At 43.9% G+C, this 10,418-nt stretch overlaps 2 non-coding genes across 2 annotated transcripts; both read right to left on the minus strand.

Annotated features, from left to right (window-relative positions):
• Nucleotides 1-516: 516 nt before the first annotated feature.
• trnaw-cca (transfer RNA tryptophan (anticodon CCA)) lies at nucleotides 517-588 on the minus strand. The gene has a single exon. It is a non-coding gene; the product is annotated as a tRNA-Trp (tRNA).
• Nucleotides 589-5,071: 4,483 nt separating this feature from the next.
• Nucleotides 5,072-5,153, minus strand: trnas-gcu (transfer RNA serine (anticodon GCU)). The gene has a single exon. It is a non-coding gene; the product is annotated as a tRNA-Ser (tRNA).
• Between the last annotated feature and the right edge of the window lie 5,265 nt (nucleotides 5,154-10,418).

Consider the following 10,418-nt stretch of genomic DNA (forward strand, 5'->3'; position numbering starts at 1 on the left):
GGTCCCTATAACTGGATACAGTCAGCAGAAATACGTTTCTGGATAAAAGCAAATTACTGCGGATGCTGGAATCTGAAACCAATGGGAAAATGCTGGAAAATCTCAGCTGGTCTGGCAGTATCTGGAGGGAGAGAAAAGAAAGATCGTTTCGAGTCTATATGACCCTTTGTCAAAGCTTTCTCTTTGGAGAAAGAAATTGCTGGTGTTTGTGTTTGTTTCTGACTGAACTCACTGCCATTCTGCTTGAAAAGGACGAGATTGAATCTCCTGATATTTTGTTCCGATATAAAACTGGTGGAAAAATATAAACTGAGCGGGCAAAGCTGAAATCTCGGGAAAATATTATTTGCATTCTCCTTTTGAGGATGCGCTCCGAAAGCTAGTGACATCGAAACAAACCTGTTGGACTTTAACCTGGTATTGTAAGACTTCGTACTGTCCATTTGATCGTAATCGTTTCGAGAAGATGCCCACACAATGAACTTGGTCCAGATGCAAAATCCTGGAATATAGCCGTGAGCCTGACGTGATTTGAACACGCAACCTTCTGATCTGGAGTCAGACGCGCTACCGTTGCGCCACAGGCCCAACCGCTGAGCGTGTGATATTTCTCGGCATAGATCTTTTAATTTACACGTTGACTATATTTTGGATATTTTAGATCAAACTGAAATGATGAAAGGTAACTAGATATTTACTCCCTGCCTCCTTTCCTTTCCTTTCTGTGGATTTAAATCGAATGGAAGAGTAACAGGAAGTACAAACAGAGAGACAGCAGAAACACATTATCCTGTGGGATAAATTTATTCTCACATTTTCATTACATTCAGTGAGTGAGAAATACTCCGGCATTTGGGTTCAAAATGAATCCTAATCTGACTGAATCCACGAATGATAGAGTTTTATTTCCTTTTTTTAATGGGTGAGATGCTACAAACTGTGGACCAGCAGTGTCCCCGGTACAAGGGAGCTGATCCATCCTTTTTTTTCCTCCTTCCGATATTGTTCTCTCCGTTTCTTTTTTATCTCCCAAATGTCTAAAATGACGGAAATTCCAATTTGATTTCCTTTTCATTCGGGGTTTTATCAATTCCAAACGATATTGAACATTCCAATCGAATGGGTTTGTTATTTCCCATTGTTGCTCCCTGTGTTTTATTGTGCTGTATTGTCTCACTGTCTGGTTAATGATCAATGTCTTACTGTCTGTTCTGGTGAAGATCAGCGGCTCCTCCCGCCTCGGCGGCGTGAGGCTGCTCCTCTCTAATCATCGAAACAGAGACAATCTGGAGGAGAATCTGCAATGTGACCTGGATGTCCTGGCACAGCAGTCGCGGAAGGTAAGGATGCAGATGCAGCAGGTGATAAAGAATGGAAAGGGTGTGAGAGGATTCGAGTACAGAAGCAGGAATGTCTTGGTGCAATTCTACATGGCCTTGGTGAGGCCACACCTGAAATATTGTGTGAAGTTTTCGTATCCATGTCGGAGAAAGAATATTCTTGCTGTAGAGCGAGTGCAGAAAAGGTTCAGCAGACTGATTCCTGGGATGGCAGGACTGACGTATGAGGAGAGATTGAGTCGGTTCGGAATTTACTCGCTGGCGTTCAGAAGAATGAACATAAGAACTAGGAGCAGGAGTACGCAATCGAGCCTGCTCCACCATTCAATAGGGGCTGGTTTAGCACAGAGCTAAAGAGCTGGCTTTTAAAGCGGACTAAGACAAGCCAGCAGCACGGTTGGATTTCCGTATCAGCCTCCCCGAACAGGCGCTGGAATGTGGCGACTAGGGGTTTTTCACAGTCACTTCATTTGGAGCCTACTTGTGACAATAAGTGATTTTAATTTCATTTTCACTTTTCATAAGATCATGGCTGATCTTTTTGTGGGCTCAGCTCCACTTACCAGCCCGCTCACCAACACCCGTAATTCCTTTACAGTTCAAAAATCTATCTGCCTTAAAAAAAACATTCAACAAGGTAGCCTCAACTGCTTCATTGGGCAGGGAATTGGGTGAAGACGTTCCTCCTCAACTCTGTCTTAAATCTGCTCCCCCTTATTTTGAGGCTATGCCCCAGTTCTAGTTTCACCCGCCAGTGGAAACAACCTCCCTGCTTCTAACTTATCTATTACCTTTATAATTTTACCTGTTTCTATAAGATTCCCCCCTCATTCTTCTAAATTCCAATGGATATTCTCCCAGTCTGCTCAGTCTCTCCTCATAAGCCAATCATCTCAACTCCCGAATCAACCTAGTGAGGGGGGATCGCCTAGAGAGCTATTAAATTCCAAAAGAGGTGATGCAAGAAGAATGTTCCTGATGGTGAGGGGGGAAGGGGGAACGGGGTGTCAGAACCAGCGGTCACAGCCTTAGGATATTGGGAGACCGTTTTGGACAAAGTTAAGGGTCATTTTCTGCATCTAGAGAGTGGTGAACCTGTGGAATTCGCTCCCATCTGAAGTAGTTGCAGCCAAAATCTTGTATGTTGACATGAGCCAGTTAGATATAGCACTTGGGGCGAAGGGGTAAAAAGATATGGGGGGAAGGTAGGATCTGGCTATTGAGTTGGATGATGAGTCATGATCATAATGAATGGCGGAGCAGGCTCGAATAGCCGAATGGCCTCCACCTGCCCCTAGTGTCTCTGTTTCTATGATTAGAGAGGAGCAGCCTCAAGCCGGCGAGGCGGGAGGTGCCCACGCTGATCTTCACCAGAACAGACAGTAATACATTGATAATTAACCAGACAGTGAGAGAATACAACACAATAAAACACAGGGAGCAACAATGGGAAATAACAAATCCATTTGATTGGAATGTTCAATATCGTTTGGAATTGATAAAACCCCGCATGAAAAGAAAATCAAATTGGAATTTGTGCCATTTTAGAAATTTGGGAGAGAAAAGAGAAACGGAGAGAAAAATGTAGGAGGAAGGAAAAGAAAGGATGGATCTGCTCCCTTGTACCTGGGTCACTTCTGGTCCACAGTTTGTAGCACCTCACTGATTAAAAACAAAAGGAAATAAAACTCTATCATTTGTGGATTCAGTCAGATTAGGATTGATTTTGGACCCAAATGTCGAAGTATTTCTCACTCACTGAACGTAATGGAAATGTGAGAACAAATTTATCCCACGGGATAATGTTGTGTTTCTGCTCTCTCATCATTCCCCCCCCCCCCCCCCCCGTCCCCCGTCCCCACGTCCCCGTCCCGTTACTCTTCGATTCGATGTAAATACTGTTTCCTTTCATGATCTCCGTTTGATCTTCAATTTACAGAATATAGTCAAGGTGTAAATAAGGAAATCTGTGAGCATTAAGGCTTCACTGTTGCGAAGTGGTCTTGCGGCGGCAGCGTGTCTGAATCCAAATCAGATGGCTCTCTGTTCAGATCGTGTCAGGCTCATGGAATTCTTTGCAGCGGGTTCTGGATTTTATATCCAACAAAGTTCATTGTGTGGGGATGTTCTGCAAATGACACAAAGATAGGTCATTAAGTATGTTGTGAAGAGAACATACGGAGCTTGCAGTCAGATGCTGAGAGGTTGAGTGAGTGGCAGAAACCTGGCAGCTTAAAGTCAATGTTTTAATTGCAAAGTTTTTTGCTATGGCAGATAGAATACAAATAAACAGAGCATTACCTTAATGGCCGACGACTGCAGAATTACGAGGGATATCGATTTTCTAGTGCACGAGTCACAAAAACTGAGTATGTCAGTACAATAAGTAATTAAGGTGAATAGAATTCTATCCTTCATTTCGAGCGGAATTGAACATAAAAGTGAGAACGTTATTCTTGAGTTATACAGGGAATTGGGGGAACACATCACAGAATCACAGAATTGTTACTGTGCAGAAGGAGGACATTTGCACAATCATGTTTACACCGTCTCACAACAAATATTATGCCTTAATTTCATTCCCCTGTCTTTTCCCCACAACCCCCTAATGCTCTCTTGAATATTCAGTTGAACCTGCCCCCACTACACTTCCAGGCAATGCATTCCACATCCACCACTCGTTGTGTGAATATTTTGTTTTTAAACATCACATCTGTTTCCTTTGCAACAGTGCTGGAAAGGTGGACGTTGAACTCCTGGTGACACAGCTGGGTGACACAGTAAATATTGTTGATCAGATCAGAGAGAGTTCTATGTGGAGAAGTGTGCGATCATTCACTTAATGCAGAATAAAGCTCCATCATATTGTTTAGTATCTGCTGGGAAGCTGGGAACTCAGGGGGAGCTGATAGTCTGAGGGCTACAAATGTGGAACCAAATTTATTGAACAGACACTACGTTCCTTAAAGGAGAAACAAAAAATAATGCAGAATTTGTAGATTATAACAACTGCAATTTGCTTCTTCATTCATGTTTAATTGATGTTGAATTTTGTTTGATTGTTCAAGTAAAATCATAAGAAATAAAATGTTGTCTCTTGATTTTCTCATTGGGATTATTGGGTTAATTTAGTTCTTTTTGGTTCGTTGGTCTCCGCATTGAACAGAACAAAAGACATTTGGAACCTGGCTTTCTAAATAGAAGTGTCGAGTACAAAGGCAAGGCCGCTGAGATTTTCCATAATTTATTGTTTTTATCCGGGAATACGAGACATCGACTAGCGACTGACGCGGACACGAGGGCTGAATGGCCTTATCCTGCGCTGTCACCATTCTATGATTCTAAGCTGTCCTCATAACTGAAACTTTCTATACCTGTGTCATTCTGGTGAACTGCCGCTCCATTAAAGTTATGAATTCATTTTCTGAATCACTTCATTCCCGAGCTTCAGCAGATTTTTGTGAGGTTGATGTCATTTCTTAAACTCGTCATTCCCCTGAACAAAGAAATGTGGCTTGAATTTTACAAGCCCCGACAGACAAAGTAGTTCCTCTCTAACGATCCTTCAACTCAATCTTTGAATTCCAGCTCTTCCAACACAACTCGATGCAATCTGGCCTCACAACCAATCTGGCCTCACAACCTGGACTGGATTGTCACAACTTGGACTGATTGCAGATCCACCTTGTGGCAAAAGTGACTCACTTCTGAGAAAACGGTGCATGAAAGATCGACGAGGATGGGATTCGAACCCACGCGTGCAGAGCACAATGGATTAGCAGTCCATCGCCTTAACCACTCGGCCACCTCGTCTCACAAGTATGCTTGTCAAACCGCCTTCACTTCCTTTCGCATCCATGAACTGTTGGGAAATATATTCCTCTTTGACTTCAGCCGTGTGTTCAATGTTGGAAATGTAGTTTATGTCAGTCAAATGAATTGCCATCACTTCAGCTCAGGGACTTTTGTGAATGGACTGATGTGATGCACTTCAATATCATGTCCAAGAAGTTTCGACACAGTGTGACAGCCAACCCTGAAAGACTGGAATCAACAATCATTTGACTGCAAAAACAAACCCTCCCGGTTTCACAGAGGAATCCATCGATCATCGGAACACACGCTTCATGATGGACATTATCTGATCATTGAGTTACAGGTATCCAGCCTGACTTCATTGCGCTAGGAAATAGACATTATATTGTTTCAGCGAGTCGTGAAAGTGTACGTGGAGCAGATTAAAAGTACATTTTTGTGTTTCGATTAGACTATTCCAGTTTGAAATGTAAACTTATCAGAAAGTGCTTTATTATTCAGCTGGGCCTGTCCATTGCCGGACTGAAGAACGGTCACTTGTCCATCCAATCAGTGAGGTACTCCTCACCGAGAGACAGTATTAACAGAGAGAGAACTAGGTGAATTAGATTCCTGTTCGGATCACAAGGTTAGAATATATCTGAATCATGAACGCCCGCCTTCTCAACCTTACCCCTCAGACCGGATATGCTGAATATCGGTGGGTTCGGGGGATCGTGTTGGGGATTGGGCCTAGGTAGGGTGTTCTCTCAGAGGGTCGGTGCAGACTCGAGGGGTCGAATAGCCTCTTTCTGCACTGTCGGAATTCTATGACCATTACCATCTCAAAAGGCATATTCCAGGGAACCACGCCAGCTGGAGGTTCCCCCTTAAGTCACTCACCACCAGACGTGGAAAGATATCGCTGTTACTTCACTGTCACTGGGGCAAAATCCTGGAATTCCCTCTTTTACAGCACCTAAGGGACTGCATCTCCCCACCATCGTCTCAAGGGCAACCAGGGATTATCATAGATTATCATAGAATTTACAGTGCAGAAGGAGGCCATTCTGCCCATCGAGTCTACACCGGCTCTTGGAAAGAGCACCCTACCCAAGGTCAACGCCTCCACCCTATCCCCATAACCCAGTAACCCCAGCCAACACTAAGGGCAATTTTGGACACTAAGGGCAATTTATCATGGCCAATCCACCTCACCTGCACATCTTTGGACTGTGGGAGGAAACCGGAGCACCCGGAGGAAACCCACGCACACACGGGGAGGATGTGCAGACTCCACACAGACAGTAACCCAAGCCGGAATCGAACCTGAGACCCTGGAGCTGTGAAGCAATTGTGCTATCCACAATGCTACCATGCTGCCCCAACCCAATGATGGGCAATAAATGCTGCCCTCGCCCAATGATGCCCACATCATGAAAATAATAAATTTATTAATAAATAGTGGACCATTAAAATCTAATTTTACCTTCAAAAAATAATTATGCTAAAGTTGCTTATTTAACTACCCGTCCTAATTTCTCATAAATTCTGCGTCAGATTTTATTTCGCTCGTCAATTTAAAACTCACGATATCGTGCACAAATTTGTAAACGACGGACGGGAATCGAACCTGAGTCTACTGTTTAGAAACATATGTGTTTCTGGAACATACCTCTTCATTCACCTGAGGAAGGAGCAGCGCTCCGAAAGCTAGTGACATCGAAACAAACCTGTTGGACTTTAACCTGGTGTTGTAAGACTTCGTACTGTACTGTTTAGAAAGCCAATACACTCACCAGTACACCAACACACACATGCCACTACCGAGCACCATTTACTTTGTAATTTGGCGAATGGTTTAGCTCAGGTGGCTGGCGAGTTGGTTTGCGATTCAGAGCGCGGTCAGCAGCGTGGACCGTCTGAGGTTATTCAGGAAGATCTTCTCACCCTTGCCCCTTTCACGAGGTGTGGTGATCCTCAGGTTAAATCACCCGATTTAATACTCAGCTCTCCCCCTCAAAAGAGAAAACAGCCTGGGACTAGGGCGACTTTAGCATTACATTTTATTTTGTGCTTAGCTTGAAAACTATTTTGTAATAACTCTTACTTTATGTTATTTCACTTCAAATTTAAGATGCTCATGAATGAGGTCTTTGTCGCACGACTTCCGTTGAGCCAGGAGATGGCGCCAGTCCACAATAAATGTGTGTATGCAATTTATTTCTGATGTTCTGTGTATCATTACATCGGTCCTTTACTCTAGCCTGAGACGTCACCTTGTCCTTGTGTCCTCATGTTGTCTTTTTCACACTGTTTAAGTTATATTGCTTTCATTCAACATCATTATCTAACTGTTTTAGTTCCAAATTTGATCAGGCACAAGGAGTGTCCATCGCACTGTTTTTAATGAACTTCGCTGATCTCATTGTCTCTGACTGAAAACTCATTTATTAGTTTTTTATTGAAACTAAGTTTCTACTGAAAACAAATGGAAGCTAAATTTTACGTTGGAAACACATGGATGATGACAATTTTTTGCGAATTTCATTTGAGGAGTGCCCTCGTTCTCTGTCGTGCTACAGTTCGTAGTACAGTGGTTAGCACTGTTGCTTCACAGTGGCAGGTAACTGGGTTCAATTCCCCGTTTGGGTCGCTGTCTGTGCGGAGTCTGCACGTTCTCCTTGTATCTGCGTGGGTTTCCTTCCACAAGCCCTGAAAGACATGTTTGTTAGTTGAATTGGACATTCTAAATTCTCCCTCTGTGTACCCGAACAAGCTCCGAAGTGTGGCGACGAGGGGATTTTCACAGTAACTTCATTGCAGTGTTTTCCTTTTATAAATTTCGAGTACCCAATCCATTTTTTTCCAATTAAGGGACTATTTAGCATGGCCAATCCACCTGCACATCTTTGGGTTGTGGGGGTGAAACCCACGCAAACAAGGGGAGAATGTGGTGCAAACTCCACACGGACAGTAACCCAGAGCCAGGATCGAACCTGGGACCTCTGCGGCGTGAGGAAGCAGTCCTAAACACTGTACCACCTGCTGCCCCTTCATTGCAGTGTTAATGTAATCCTACTTGTGCCACCAAAGTGATTATTATTACCTGCAATTGCTAATTAATTATTGATCATGAAACCAAATGATTGTCGTAAATGGCCCTTCAGGGAAGGAAATCTGCTGTCCTTACCTGGTCTGGCATACATGTGACACCAGATCCACAGCAATGTGTTTGACTGCCACTCAATCCAATGGCAATTGGCTATTAGGGGCAGGCAAAAAATGTTGGCTTTCTCGAGGAATTAAGGGCTATGGAGAGAGAGCGGGTAAATGGAGTTGAAATCAGCCATGATTGAATGGTGGAGTGGACTCGATGGGCCGAATGGCCTTACTTCCACTCCTATGTCTTATGGTCTTATGGTCTTATCATGCCCATATCCCATGAAAGAATTACTGATTGAAATAGTGATATAACGCAGTTCCTCATTAGTATAGTGGTTGGAATCCCCATCTGTCACGCGGGAGACCGGGGTTCAATTCTCAGACGGGCAGCTTTGTAGCTGTCCAGAGGCTCTAGTGGCATCTTTTTGGGGTGGCACGGTTGCACAGGGAGCGGCATGGTAGCACAGTGGTTAGCACTGTTGTTTCCCAGCGCCACGGTCCCAGGTTTGATTTCCTGCTTGGATCACTGTCTGTGCGGAGTCTGCACATTCTCCCCGTGTCTGCGTGGGTTTCCTCCGGGTGCTCCGGTTTCCTCCCACAGTCCAAAGATGTGCAGGTTAGGTGAATTACACATTCTGAATTCTCCCTCTGTGCACCCAAACAGGTGCAGAATGTGGCGACTAGAGGATTTTCACAGTAACTTAATTGCAGTGTTAATGTAAACCTACTTGTGACAATAAACGTTATTATTATTACCAAAATGAATCTCTTCATTCTTCATCTGCCACATGCCCTCCCATTCCGCCAACCTGTCTGTGTCCTTTCTGAGTTTGACTGGAGTTTCTGTCGCTCTTTTCACAGCCACAGGATGGTGAAAAGTATTATAATAATAATCTTTACTGTCACAAGTAGGCTTACTTTAAAACTGCAATGAAGTTACTGTGAATGTGCAGACTATAAAGTACTCTTGAAACTGTGCAAATTGCTGAACTTTTGAACTGCCTTTTGGACAACTTCTAATATACCCTAATGGGAATAGGAAAAACTTTCGGCACGTCTGCTTCTGTGGTGCAATGGGTGCCGTGTTGGTCTTCTAGTCAGTGTGTCGTGAGGCATTCAACGTTTGTGCAGCACGGTAGCACAGTGGTTAGCACTGTTGTCTCACACCACCAGGATACCAGGTTCGATTACTGGCTTGGGTCACTGTCTGTGCGCAGTCTGCATGTTCTTCCTGTGTCTGCGTGGGTTTCCCCCCACAAGTCCCGAAAAATGCACTGTTAGGTCATTTGGACATTCTGTATTCTTCCTCTGTGTACCCAAACAGGTGCTGGAATGTGGCGACCGAGGGCTTTAGTAACTTCATAGCTGTGTTAATGTTCGCCTACTTGTCACAATATACCAGAAATAATACTGAAGACCTGTGCTCCAGAACTTGTGTAGCCCCTAGCCAAACTGTTCCAGTGCAGCTACAACATTGGCATCTGCCCGGGAATGTGGAGAATTGCCAACCAGCTATATCCTGTGCGCAAAAGCTGGACAAATCAACACTGATAATTACGCCCCAATATCAGTCTACTCTCACTCTTCAATAAATTAATAGAAGGGTCATAAACAGTGCTTTCAATGGCATTTACTTAGCAGGAAACTACTCACTAGTAGTTTGGATAGTCTCTTAGGCCCAACTATCTTCAGCTCCATCATCAATGACCTTCCTTCCTTCCAACATAAGGTCAGATATGGGAGATGTTCACTCATGACTGCACAATGTTCAACACAATTACGACTCCTCAGACACTGAAGCAGACCACATGAAAATTACGAGATAATATCCAGGCTGGCGTTGACAAGTGGCAAGTAACATTCAAGCCATACAAGTACCAGGAAATGACCATCTCCTACAAGAGAAGATCAAACAATCACCCCTTAACATTCAATGGCATTACCATCACTGAATCCCCCACAATCAACATCCTGGGCGTTACCATTGACAAGAAACTAAACTGTACGAGCCATATAAATACTGTGGCTACAAGAGCAGGCCAGACGTTAGGAATTCAATGGCGAGTAACTCGCTTCCTGATTCCAAAAGCCTGTCCACCACCTACAAAGCACAAGACA

This window comes from Scyliorhinus torazame, chromosome 14 (assembly GCF_047496885.1).
Source record: "Scyliorhinus torazame isolate Kashiwa2021f chromosome 14, sScyTor2.1, whole genome shotgun sequence".
Taxonomy (NCBI): domain Eukaryota; kingdom Metazoa; phylum Chordata; class Chondrichthyes; order Carcharhiniformes; family Scyliorhinidae; genus Scyliorhinus; species Scyliorhinus torazame.